This window comes from Dermacentor variabilis, chromosome 1, assembly GCF_050947875.1.
Source record: "Dermacentor variabilis isolate Ectoservices chromosome 1, ASM5094787v1, whole genome shotgun sequence".
Lineage (NCBI taxonomy): Eukaryota > Metazoa > Arthropoda > Arachnida > Ixodida > Ixodidae > Dermacentor > Dermacentor variabilis.
Genome location: NC_134568.1, coordinates 15,457,161 through 15,468,547, shown reverse-complemented (window position 1 = coordinate 15,468,547; position 11,387 = coordinate 15,457,161).

The window sequence follows — 11,387 nt, the reverse complement described above, 5'->3', positions numbered from 1 at the left end:
AAATGTTTCTCCTCCTCCTCCGCTACCTGCTGGCAGATACCCAATAACCCAAGTTGGCATCAAAGACATTCATTGGAGACTAGCGCATATCGACTGGCACATACCCATGATCAGCCAAGACAAACTATGCAAAACTTGGGTTAAAGGTGCTAGCGCACACAAGTTTGCCTTTAGCCAGAGCTAAACCGTTGGCCAATTCTTTTGTAGCCGGCATATACCATGACCGTCAATGTCACCCTCCCTGGCGCTTGTGTTCAAGAACTTATCGCCTTGCAGCACAGTGATCAATGTTGCAGGCGCTGCTCGGTTCCTTGTGCATTAGGAAGCTAGTTGACGGACACGATCTAATTGCAAATGAAACACCGTTAGAGCAATCTTCAGGACTCCACCGAACTGCGAATTGTCCTCCCTAGGTCCACAGACGAAGGAATTCAATGACCTTGTTCCGGCCGATCACAAGGATGAACTGTTTGCAGGACTCCGTCGATTTAGACGCCCCACCTCACCGAACTACCCTTTTGATGTTGCGCCTTCGCTACCGCATATGACGCCATCACGAGGCAATCGCGACGGAGGGAGGAGAGAGTGTAAACTTCATTTTCAAATCAATAAGATTTGAGTCCGGCGTCTCTTTAGTGGGTCTGGGCACCCACCGCGGACGCGGTTGCGAGACCTTGTCTCGAAGCGGCTTCCTCGGCTCGCTGGACGACCCAGAGTTGTGCTGTCAGGTTCGAGCTGAGCAGTGCGGTCTTCCAGCGCGAGCGGAGGCTGGCGGTGGAAGAGACCGAGGGGTCGGCACTGCCCGACTTGTTCGTCAAGTACTGACATTCCCATAACATGTGATTAAGTGTGGCAACCTCGCCACCACGACGTGCATCTGTTGGTGGTGTACATATCTGGATATATGGCGCGCATGATTCTGGGGTTTCTGTAGGAATCCTTTTGTAATTGTCTGAAGTCTACTGCTTGCGTCCTGTCTAATCTAGCGTGAGGGAATGGGTAAACGCGTCTTTATAACTGGTAGTGTGTTGTGATGTCGGCAGTCGGGGCCATTTTCGCGGAAGCCGTCGGACGCTGTCTCATTGCGGCAATTAGCTGGCTCTCCGTGACGGTCAACTTGGGCTACATGCAGGAATTGCGGTTTTAAACGAACATCGCCAGATGACATCATCATCATCATCACCATCATCATCATCACCATCAGCCTGGTTACGCCGACTGCAGGGCAAAGGCCTCCGCCTCCCATACTTCTCCAACTACCCCGGTCATGTACTGATGGTGGCCATGTTGTCCCGGCAAACTTAATCTCATCGAACCGCCTAACTTTCTGCCGTCCTCTGCTACGCTTCCCTTCCCTTGGAATCCATTCCGTAACTCTTAATGACCATCGGTTATCTTCCCTCCTCATTACGTGTGCTGCCCATGCCCCCCATTTCTTTTCTTGATTTCAACTAAGATATCATTAACTCGCATTTGTTCCCTCACCCAATCTGCTCTTTTCTTATCCCTTAACGTTACACCGTAGTTATGAAGCAACAAAATCCAAATAAAGAAAGGCGTCAGGCAAGGAGACACGATCTCCCCAATGCTATTCACAGCGTGTTTACAGGAGGTATATGAGACCTGGATTGGGAAGAATTGGGGATAAGAGTTAATGGAGAATACCTTAGTAACTTGCGATTCGCTGATGATATTGCCTTGCTTAGTAACTCAGAGGACCAACTGCAATGCATGCTCACTGACCTGGAGAGGCAAAGCCGAAGGGTGGGTCTAAAAATTAATCTGCAGAAAACTAAAGTAATGTTTAACAGTCTCGGAAGAGAACAGCAGTTTACAATAGGTAGTGAGGCACTGGCAGTGGTAAGGGAATACATCTACTTAGGGCAGGTAGTGACTGCGGATTCGGGTCATGAGACTGAAATAATCAGAAGAATAAGAATGGGCTGAGGTGCGTTTGGCAGGCATTTTCAGATCATGAACAGCAGGTTGCCATTATCCCTCAAGAGAAAAGTTTATAACAGCTGTGTCTTACCAGTACTCAAGTACGGGGCAGAAACCTGGAGGCTTACGAAAAGGGTTCTACTTAAATTGAGGACGACGCAACGAGGCAGATGACAGCTCCATGACAAACGCGTGGGTTCTGCAAACGAGTTCCACAATGACAGCAACGTCGGGTTGCTTGAATCGGGTCTCTTGAGCGCTGCGCAAAGCAAATGCGCTGTTCCGCTTTAATTCTGAGCTTGTCAGCAGTCCTGCGACTCCCCCTTTCCTATTGTAACAGCACCCAATGCATGCTACACGAGCGTTTTTTTTTTTGCTTCATTTTGCCGCCATATGGACAGTGTCGCAACTGTTGGGTTCGAACTCACAAATACGTGCTTAGCAGTGCACCCTCAGAGTGGGTATGTGCCACTGTGACGCGAGGGATGTAGAATCGTCATACGCACTTGCATGTTTATGCTGTGACGAGAGTGGTGTATTACTATATGACTTTGTTCTTTCTTCCATGACATACCTTTATAGAGCGCAGCCGTGGTCACCCGTCCTGCCAGGTGTGCGGTGCAACCCAGACGTCCTCCTCACCTACTTTACCTTTCCTAGTGCTAAAACACCAGTGTATCGCCTCCACCCCTTTCGTCTTTCCCCTTCCCCCTTCGTGGGCAAGCTGGACCTCTCCATCAGAATACCTCCGCCCCATGCTCTGGCGACTTCTCGTTCAGCACATTCAGGGAATTTAACTACAGCTCTTGTGTTACAAGCGGCGACGGCTCGGACAAGTTCGAAAAATAAACTTTATCTTTCTCTTTCTATTTCTGCGTACAGCTTTCCTGACCATCAAACATCGCTCATGAAACATCAATCAAACATCGCCTTGGTACTCGTGACATCGCGGCGTCGACGGCTCACAGCGTGCATCCGTTTTAACTAGTGTTTGCATTTGGCCAGTGCTTGCAAACGGTCAAATGCAGGGACCTCCCAACACACCTCCGCGGGCCGCAGCAGGCCCGCGGAGGTGTCCGGACTGGCCCGCTGCCGGCGGTGGGACATCCGATGGTGGTCGGCCTGCGAGCCGTTTTTCCTCGAAAAGCCTCCTGTACGCTTCCAGCAGCAAACCGGACTTCTTCGCAAGGCATTGCGCTATTGCGCTTTTTTCTCCTAGTCAACTTCACTGAAGTTGCAAGGTGACGACACCACTTCGTTCGAGGTATTGTGAGGGCATGACCCTGAACTTCAGTGTGGATATCTCTAAAGAATGAGAAAATGCGGTGTCCGCGTACAGCTTTTGTGAGGCACAGTACAAGTTTGTCACAGTTAAAGCGGCGAAAGACATGTTCGCATTTAATAATGGACTGGTGTGTCAAATCAGAAAATTTGCTGAATTTGACGGATTTTTAAAGCCAAAGCTTTAGCTCTGCGTGATACATGAGCAGGCCTGGGTATCTTCTGGGTATACCTGGGTATGTCCTGCGTTCTCAACACTTGTTTCAGCTGCTAATATTACAAGTTATGATTGGCTCAATCACTGCCAGTTCCGTAAATTTCTGAAGACAACAGAATTTGTGTTCGTAGATGACTTACCGCATGTAAGTTAGATGGCCGAGCTACGGAAAAATTTTGTCTTGTTTTTTTAACCTTAGGGAAGAAATACAGTTTCTTAGCCCCTAGTTTCGAGACACTACTTTTCAGTTACGAGTGGCTCTTAAAATCGGCATTTGTGACGACCTAAGCAACCTCAAGAATTAGCGCAAGGTAAAGCTGTAAGAAGAGGCTTGTAGACCTCATTCATGACCTGTACGTGATCATAAATGATTCAGGGTATCACTGCAGTTTTTTTTTTATAAGCAGGTGCAAAGTCTCAACTGGGAGCATTTCAGCTGCTATTCAAGAACTAGGCCGAAGGCTAATACGACGTTTATTTCCCCTTTTGTGACAAGATCTCTCGGTCATCTGCATACAAAATTTAAGGAACGATTCTCCGATCTTGATGCTAGGAAGACGGAACAACAAAGGAACAAGATATTTTGCTATCGCATACCATTCATAAGTGTCATTTTATTAAAATGAACCCATATTCTAGCTTATGTGAGTAGTCTTCCCTGGCAACAACACGGTCGCTCTGTGTCCTGTGTATTGCGTGATTTTATTCTTGACAATGCTAGGCGAACTGGACTACAAACCTACAGTACTGAAAACATACAGAATCGTGAATACGGATTCGTAAGAAATAGCAGAGTTGTGGTAAGGGCATCCCAGCAAAACAAAGAGAGATTTGTTAAGAATGGTGACGCTTCTTAGACTACGTCAACTACCTGTAGATATCGGATTGGTGCTGTTAGAACGAGTGCGAACAGAAAAAGAACACTGCGCGCTGCCACGAAATTTGCCACCAAGAATGTTTAATAACATTTCAAATCATTATACCGACAGAAACTTGGCACTAAAAGCACATTTCTGACCCTAAAATACTTATTTTCTTTTATTGACAAGTTTTCCAGCTTACTTACAGAAAACCAGAAGGGTCCGGACTAAAGGCACTAGGATGCGCCTGACTGAGGCCCTGACCCCTGTACAATCTGCGTTCCAGCGAAACAATTAGGACAGCGTAAGAATGAGGAGAAAAGGAAAGAAAAGAAGTGGGGTGGTGGTGATTCGAACAAGGAATTCATGAGGCAAGTTCGAGAAAAGAATTATACACTGCAAGCTAAGAAAAACAAGCACACGATGTGCAACCATAAAACAGCATGAATAACACAGTTTGGGCGAATAATAAAAAAATTTTAAAGTAGTTAACCATATTTGTAGTACTGCTATCTCAATTCTTAACGTCCCTATTTGCAACAGTACGCATTCGGGAACAAACATAGGAATCAGGAAACAAAAACAGACATAGCACTTTACTATGTCTTACATATAAAAACGCTACAGTATTTATCGGGCTCAAACTAGCATGAATAAGAATTTAGAACCCACTTCGTAAAAACACACAGAGTTCGCATGAAAACCTCACATTACACCAACGAGCTATGTTCGGTTACATATATTTCTCTTATACGAGTTTATTGATGGCGATTGGTTTATTAGGTCTAACATTTCCTTGTTTTCATTTAGGAGCTTTGGGTCTTTATACATCAAGCTTTGCATCCCATAATTAGTTCTAATCTTAGGTAGTTTATAGTTATTCACACGAAAGTTGCGGTCTGTGGTCGTTTGAAGATAGATAGACTCAATATGTCCCCACTTTTCTTCAATTTGCGTGAATATATAAAGTGAGAGCTACTCTGTATCAAGATTTGGTGGAACTAATTTATACCTCATTTTATATGGAGATGTGGTACCATTGATGCGGACGCGTTCAAGAGCACGAACAGCTCTGTTTTGTAAAACCTCTAGCTTATTTAAACTTGTCGTCGCTGTAGAGCCCCGTCTCAGTAAGCAGTATTCTAGATGGGACTGAGTTAGTGCATGATATATAACCGGTTTTAGTCTGTTTGGAATTAAAGCACCTACTTTCCATAGTGGGCCAATTGTTCGAGATAGCTTATATTGGAGGTGGGATATGTGGTCATTCAAACGATAAATATTCCTGAAAAAATGCACCTAGGAACTTTACATTGCTCGTCTTTTTAAGCACTGCGTTTTCAAAAGGCCGGTTGAAACTATTATATATATGCGAGTTTCGAGCTCGGAAGATGACATATTTCGTTTTACTTGTATTTAACTGTAACTCATTTGCATCTAACCATAGTGATAGTTCTCTTAGCCATATATTAGCTTTTCATTCGGCCTCTTCCAAATTTTTACTGTGAAAAAACACATTTGTATCGTCGGCGAAAACTACTCTGCTCAGTATGGGGTATGTTACAGATGTCATTAACATATAAAAGAAATAAAAGGGGACCTAATATCGATCCTTGTGGCAGTCCCGTTGGGATTATGTTGGGATCTGAAGAGCAGCTCTTTATTATCCCGTACTGTTTGCGATTTTCTGGATAACTTTTGATTAACTGATAAGTCTGGCCCCTTAAGCCGTAACATGGTAGCTTTTTTAATAATATAGAGTGAGTAACTGAGTCATACGCTTTCTTAATAGCTAAAGATATCCCCACCTTAAATTGTTTGTTTTCAATATTCTCAACTAAGTTTTCTTTAACGCCTAGTAGCGCTAGCTCAGTGGATTTGTTTGTTTGAAATCCAAACTGCTGGGGTGCTGTCAATTTGTGTTTTCCTAGAAAGTCAGTTGTTCTTCTAGATATGACGCGTTCAATTACTTTCGAGAATACATTCAGAACGGAGATAGGATGATAGTTTCCTAAGTCATCCTTTTTTCCACCTTTGTGTTCAGGAGTTACGCGTGCTGCTTTTAATTCATCGGGAAAGTATACGTCTTTTAGAATGCAGTTACATATGTGTGCCAGTGGAACTGAAGTCGTTGACACTACAGCTTTTATCGGGTCAGCCTTAGTCTCGTCGGGGCCAGCTGCAGTTTTACTGTGATTAGATTCAGTTACGCTAATTATTTTGAATTCGCTAGTAGGCCTCACGTATAAAGTATCAGAACAATTTATGTTTATATAACTGCGTGGGTCAACTTTTATCGTATTATTTAATTTCCTGCCGCAAGTTGGAAAATGCTGATTAAATTTGTTGGAAAGGTGTCGACCTGTGATAGCATTGCCGGCAAATTTAAATTCATCAGGGATTGAATGAGTCGGCTTTGAATGACATATTTCATTATAGATAATCCATGATTTACTGGAATCATCAACGCCAATTACCTTATTACCGCAAAACGTTATTACCGCAAGGGTTTTCTTTTGCCTTTATGATTTACTTGTTTAGTTTATTGTGATACATTTTATATTCATTGAATTTATCGATATCTTTCAGTCTCAAGAACTCTTGAAACAGCTTGTTCCTGTCTTGTATTTGTTTATAAATTTAAGCTGTCCTCCATGGTTTCCTAACCTTTTTATTTTTGATCTGGTTCCTTTCAGGGCCGCAGTGTCATGGGAACTAATTCAAGTAAGAAATTCTTTGAGGAAAACACGTCGATTATTTGACATTAGGTGTTTAGTCTATGTACGCCCAATGCCGTTTACAAGTCATATATGCCTAGGACATTATTTTCCTAATTTTTTTTCTTCGGATCTCTAGGTGCCAAATGTTTTTTCTTCGGCTCTCTAGGTGTCCGGACCTACGGGCTAGACTGCAAGTTCTGCCCACCGGACACGCCCAACACCTTGAACCATATGGTGCTGGAGTGCAGGAATAATCGCGAAGTACCACCGCAATCATCACCACTAGGCTATAACATACAGGAAGAATCGGATTCAGAGAAAGAATCGGAAGACCAGTGGGAGGCTCTGCTGGTGACGCAAGACCCTGACAACCAGGTACGCTTGGCAAACAGGGCTCGGGCGGCGGCAGCAAGCCATGGCTACCTGGACTGAGGAGGCCACCCACTTTGGGCTCAAGAAGCCTGGTCTAGCAATAGTTTATTTCTCTCTCTGTGTCGGCTTTTTACACCACGACTGGTCGCATATCCGGCCCTCTGGCGAAAAACTTTGGAGACCCCTGGTTTACTGCATAAACATCAACGTTGCATGACACTAATGTTGCAACTTATACGGTGCATAAGCATTAATGAGATTGCGCGTCGCATAAAATGAAAAACGCATCGCATTTACTTTATACCAAATGTTTGGGATCGGATCCTGTTCATGGCGGCCGCACTTCGGTGGGGGTGATATGCGAAAACACCCGTGTACTTATATTTAGGTGCACGTTAAAGAAGCGCAAGTGGTCGAAATTTTCCGGAGTCCCTCACTACGGCGTGCCTCATAATCAGATAGTGATTTTGGCACGCAAAACCCGATAATTTAATTTTTGTTTTTGTACTAAATATTTAACCGCTTCACATAGATTCCAACATGCGCCTCAGATGTGGATTATTTGTTCTTAAAGCTTTTTCTTGATTTTAAACGCTATGCCCACATTGGGGGGGCCGACCCAAGCTAAGAAGCCTGCGTAATAGTGGTTGCATACAGGCTCCCTAACTTGTGCTAAGTGGCAACACCTTCAAGTGTAGTTCCGGTGGTCGCCTAATTTAGCCGGTACTTTCGCTGGAGATATCAGGCATTTCTTTCTTTCTAGCTGTCAGCGTTGCTCTACAAGCAAATTTCTTCAAGTCTCATGTTTCATTCATAAAGAGGTAGGCGTTGTGCAGTGAAATGCTTGTGTTGGTCGCGTGCATGCATGGTTACCGTAAAATGATGAACAATCGCCGAAGACAATCACAAACAGAAAAAAAAAACAGTGCACTGTCCTGTCGTTTCTGTTCGTTGTGTTGGTTGTCCGTGCTGCTCAACGGAACTCGCCCAACTGTCCCTACTTTCAAAATTCTGAGGTTTTACGTGCTCAAACCACGTTTTGATTATGAGGCGTGTCGTCGTAGTGGTCTCCGGATTAATTTTGACCACCAAGGGATCTTTAACATGCCCCCAATGCACAGGACATTAGCGTTCTTACATTTCACCTCAATCTAAAGGTGGTCGACGCAGTAAGGATTTGATCCCGCGACCTCTTGGTTAGCAGCGCGACACCATAGCCGCTAAGCCACCGGGGAGGGTCTCCCTGGTTTTGCAACAGTTACATATTGCAGTATGGGTGCCTATGCTATGTACAGTGATCGAGACAATCATACACAAATGACCAGCTTATCGTAGAAAGTTACCCATGCTGTAGACCGCGCTCGAGAAACGCCGTATCGCATGGTCTCGGGTCCAGCGGGTGTCTAAGTGGTGAATGCAGGTGATGAAATGACCAGCCTGGCACGGTGTGACACCCACCGTAAGGACAGCGCTAGAGTTGCGATTTAACGCCATGACGTGGGTCCCCAGTGCAGCTCCTCAGAATTATTTCCATGATCAGGATGCGATGCAATAAGATTCATACTTCATGCGTGCCTGAAAAACAAATGATTTTATAAGAAGGAGAAGGCTAGACGCTGAATTAGATATTTCCTAGAATGCTCTACAACATTGCCATTAAAATGTCTTTCCTTTAATTTTATCCTTGCGAAATTTGTTAAATAATCTGGGAAATCTTTGCAATTAGGCAAACTGCAAAAATAAGTGCGGCTTACTCCATGCAATAGCGCACAACATGTGTTTAGTCGCATCCGCCTAAAGCTCTTCGGCATTTCTTTAACCTTGCCTAGAGTTAGCTGGAGCACCCTGCGTATAATTAAATATATAGATGGGCGGGGTGACGTGTGTGTGTGTGTGTGTGTGTGTCCACTCGTGTACATCGGCAAACATTGTGCATGCGCAGGCGCGCGTCACTTGTGACGAATGTAACCGACAACGTTCAATTACCGTCGTTGATTTAACAGCAGGGAACATCTGCGTAAAATACCTCATGCTGGCGTGCTCAGCGCAAACACCGACATAGATCCAAGCTTTTCCCAAAGATTTAAGCAAGACTACAGCTAAGCCTCTCATGCACGCGAGGTGAAAAGCACAGCCCCGATGAACTGACCAAGTTCCTCACCTTTTCAGAGCAACTTGTCACGCGGCGCACAATACGAGATTTCGCTGCCTCATCGACAGCCGCCGTCTACCTTGCCGTTACGAGGAAGCTTTCAGTTGTAAACAACTGCAACCCGAATACCACCTTTAGCAACACCGGCACTGCATATGATGCGTTCGCGAAAGTGGCTCCAAGTGCTCTCGCAGAATCTCTGTGAACCCGCCGTGGTTGCTCAGTGGCTATGGTGTTGGGCTGCTGAGCACGAGGTCGCGGGATCGAATCCCGGCCATGGCGGCCGCATTTCGATGGGGGCGAAATGCGAAAACTCCCATGTGCTTAGATTTAGGTGCACGTTAAAGAACCCCAGGTGGTCGAAATTTCCGGAGTCCTCCACTACGGCGTGCCTCATAATCAGAAAGTGGTTTTGGCACGTAAAACCCCATAATTTAAGAATCTCGGTGCTCAACCACGTTGCCGTAATGGTGGAGGCGGCATCGCCACATCGGTGAATAATCTCTTCATCGCGGAGCACCTCGAAGGGATGACTACATCTTCTGCAGACGCGCTGACGTTTCAGGCTCAGGGCAATCGAGCGAATGTATCCAGATCGAGGACCAAATTTATTGTTCAATTTCAATTGTTTATGTCATTACGTAGAACGCAGTACTTTGTTGAAAATGATCAGTCTGCACAGTCAAGGAGCCATTTAAAGCCGGAAGGTCGAATTTTCGGCAAATCCACGCACTAACCATCATTCCCGCACTAGCCGAACTGGCTTTCTTGCAGCTCCCGTAGACACGAGTGCCACAGCTCTCTCTTGTGACTGTTGTATGGAAATATGTGGATCCGTCACTATGGTTCCAGATTTAACGCAATGGGAGAGAGTGTAACCTGCCTCTCATGAATAAGTATGACGCCGGGGCTGGAGCCACAATTTGTCATAAGGCAGTGGACTAAGCCCCTGCTTCCTCTGGCGCCCTCTGATGTGGACAGCGCACAAGCATTATCATGCCGTCTGGCTGCGTAATCCTTTTAGTATTGATCCCAGGGATAGCAAAGATAGCGATATGCGTATTTAGTGAGCGATAATTTTGGGCACAGTCCACCGAAAAAAATTTCGCATTATAAAATTAATTTGCGGAATGAAATGCTTGAACTTTAAATTGCTGCTTTAAATTTATATAAAAAGCTGACCATAGTCATTATTGCGTGTTAGTGCTGGGGTGTACGTCGGAGGGCGGCTGAAGGAAATCAAAGTAGAACAGACCGAGTAGGACTCCATATAAAATATTAATTTTCGGAATTTTATTTTTTTTTATCTGCAGAGGTGGAGCCGCTGCCGCTAACTTGATCAAATCAGATTTTTTTTTGTGCATATTTAGGGTGCCATTGATCAGTGCTATCCAAGTAAAATTCAATTTGATCCCTGGCACTTTTCATCATTGATTGTTGCGTGTTCTCGTTTGAATTCAACAATGCAAAGTTTTTGCTGTTGAAAACCTACAGTTTGCAGTTTGCATGAATGAAGCAGAATATACTTTTGGCGGCTACTCACATTTCATATAAAGCTTTTGCGCGCACAATTGGTTAATTTAGAGTGATTTTTTATTCACTGAATCTGAGAAAACGTTGCAGCCGCAGCGCCCTAGTGATATACCCCCGCACTCATCTCACTTTGACATCACGGCACCAATAATGACACCAAGGTATAACAACCGTGAACTTCGCGAAATTATAGCGAGAACGACTCCGCCCACGTGGATGTTCTGTGATTTGCCTTGTTGAGCGTGAAAAGGTACACTATTTCACGGTCTAGCTGAAAGAGCTGAACTCGAAACACGAGAGGTTGTGTCTTT